Raw genomic sequence first — 2,910 nt, forward strand, 5'->3', positions numbered from 1 at the left:
CTAACCTAGTAGTTTATGTGAGATAAGATGGCTTGGATTATGATGGTTGTGAATAATGGTAATGGAAAGATATGCCCAATTTGAGAGATATTTAGGAGGTGTCTTGGTTCATTCAGGCTGCTATGACGACCTACCATAGACTGGGTAGCTCATAAACAACAAACATTTATTTATTACAGTTCTGGAGGCTGAGGAGTCCAAGGCTCTGGAAAATTCGGTGCCTACTGATGGCGCACTTTCTCGTACATGGCGCCTTCTTGCTGCATCCTCACATGGTGGAAGGGGTGAAAGAGGTTCTCTCAGTCCTCTTTTATAGGGACACTAATCCCATTCATGAGGGCTTCACCCTCATGGCCTCCTCACCTCTCCAAGGCCCCATCTTTTAATACTATCAGATTGGAGATTAGGTTTCAACATATGAATTTTCGGGGGACACAAACATTCAGACCATAGCAGGAGTTAAAATTGGCAAGTTGGTGGATTGGATCTGGTGAAAGATACTGAAGGGTCAAAGGTGACTCCAAGTTTCTAGTTTGTGAAACTGGTTAGATACTGATATATTTACTGAGTTAGGTTATGCAGGAATTGGAACAAGTTTGAGATAAGTTTGGGATATGTTGAATTTGAGGTACCATTAATCCAAAGGGGGTCTAGAACTAAGAGGAGATGTCTGAGCTAAAGTTTAGCATTAAAATATGATTAATCTCATCTAACAATATATTAACAGTCATGACAACTTTCTTTCTTCCTTTTTAATCTTTTTTAGAGATGGAATCTCGCTCTGTCACCCAGGCTGGAGTGCAGTGGTGCACTCATAGCTCACTGCAGCCTCGAACTCCTGGACTCAAGCAATCTTCCTGCCTCAGCCTCCCAAGTAGCTAGGACTATAAACCTGGGCCACTATAACTTTATAGTTATAGCCATCTCCTGGCTAATTCTTTTTTAATTTTTGTTGTAGAGACAAGGTCTTTCTATGTTGCCTACGCTGATGACAACTTTCAATCAGCAATAATTGTGCTTTGATTAAAATCTCATTAGCTGCAATATCACCTCTGCACAAAACTTGTCACAACAATTTTGCATTCCATGTATACCTTGTAAGGTTATCCACTGCCAATATTTAACAGCCTAAGTGGAAACACACATGCATATACACCATTCCATAGGTAACAAAATTTCAAAAGAAAACCTGATTTGTTGATGAGAACACATGGACAAATAGAGGGGAACAACACACACTGGGGCCTATCAGAGGGTGGAGGGTGGAGGGTGGGAAGAGGAAGAGGATCAGGAAAAATAACTAATGGATACTAGGCTTAATACCTGGGTGATGAAACAATCCGTACGACAAACCCCCATGACATATGTTCACCAGTGTAACAAACCAGCACATCCTGCACATGTACCCCTGAAATTAAAAGTTAAAAAATTAAAAAACAATAACAGAAATAATTCGCAAATCACACACACACACACACACACACACAAACCTGATTTGTTGTGATTCTTGTCTTCCTCTCGTTAATTGTAATAGTAACATTTGTTGAGTGTTTTCTATATGCCAGGCATTCTAAGTGCTTGCATGTATTTTAATTCTTTCAATCTGTATAAAGATTATTTAAGATAGATATTGATATTATCATGTCTGTTTTACAGATGAATAGGGTGAGCCACAGACAGAATGAGTAACTGGTCTAAGATTGGCCACCCAATCAGTAGCAGAGATATGAGTCAAGCCAAAGTGGTCCGTATCCAAAGCCAGTGCCCATAACCACTACACCACACAGCCCCACGGAGGGAGGCATTCAACACCCACAAGGATTTCTAGACACAGGGAGTACTCCAAAATTCTAAAGTAGTCCCACTTGACCCAGCTCACCATCTCTAGTCATACAATTCCCCACTCTCCAGGTTCCCGTGTTTTTAGAAAAATACATTCCCTAAAGTGGCAGCAATGATTGCCTCTTCAAATGTTAAGTCTTTGTGCTGCTGGCTCAGATGGTTTTCTCGCTGGCACAGGAAAGCAATAAAGCCAATAAGGAAACTATGAAGAAGAAAGCCTCTTGAAAGAGATCTGAAATCATTTTTCAAAGTATGTAGAAGGGGGAAATGTTTGCAAAACAATAAGATCTGTCTGCAAAACTTTCCAAAAGCTTTAGCAATACCAGGCACTCGACATCTCCAAGAAACCCTTTAATCTCTGAGATAGTGAAGACTCATAAGCATCAGTGCATTAATAACAAAGGACTTGTTTTTCTATTGAGCAGCTAAAACACATTTCTTTCCTGGGAAATATTTTCTAGATTTCATCATTCCTGGTCATAAATTATGTATTTTTAAATTGTTGTCACTCAGCTGATAGAGTCAGTTGGACAATTATTTTTACAGAGGCATAACTTGACAGTGATTTAATATCACAAACTTCACTGTGCCTACTCTAAGTTTGTCATTTGAAAATAAAATCATGTGAGAAAAGTGAATTCATCTTGCACAGAAAAACTATGATGAAATTGTACTGTCTTTCACACAGCCCTGGGTAAGGTTCCAAACTCATGCTTCTTTTATCTTATTGGTAAGTTCCCCTCAAATCAAAGTTGTCTTAATGCCTATTCCTTCTTTTTTTATTTTTCTTTTTATCTATTGTCTCCCTCTGCCTACCTTATCCATCTTATCTCCTACTCCTCCTTCTCTCCTATTCTCACCTTCCATCTTCCTAACTCATAGTCTTTACCCTTCTCAGTTCCGAAAAGAATTAAATCATGTACATGTATCATGTTTTCAACTTTCACCATTGGTATATAGCAGGAGTTGGCAAACTACAGCCTGTTGACCAAATGTAGCCCTCTGCCTGTTGTTATAAAGTTTTGTTGGAACACAGGCAAACGTATTTGTTTTCATACTGTCTATGGC

General features: G+C 39.2%; 1 pseudogene; it reads right to left on the minus strand.

The window, feature by feature from the left end:
* Window positions 1-985: 985 nt before the first annotated feature.
* Window positions 986-1,064, minus strand: LOC139360907 (U4 spliceosomal RNA; annotated as a pseudogene).
* Between the last annotated feature and the right edge of the window lie 1,846 nt (window positions 1,065-2,910).

Source organism: Macaca nemestrina, chromosome X, assembly GCF_043159975.1.
Source record: "Macaca nemestrina isolate mMacNem1 chromosome X, mMacNem.hap1, whole genome shotgun sequence".
In the NCBI taxonomy this organism is placed as follows: domain Eukaryota; kingdom Metazoa; phylum Chordata; class Mammalia; order Primates; family Cercopithecidae; genus Macaca; species Macaca nemestrina.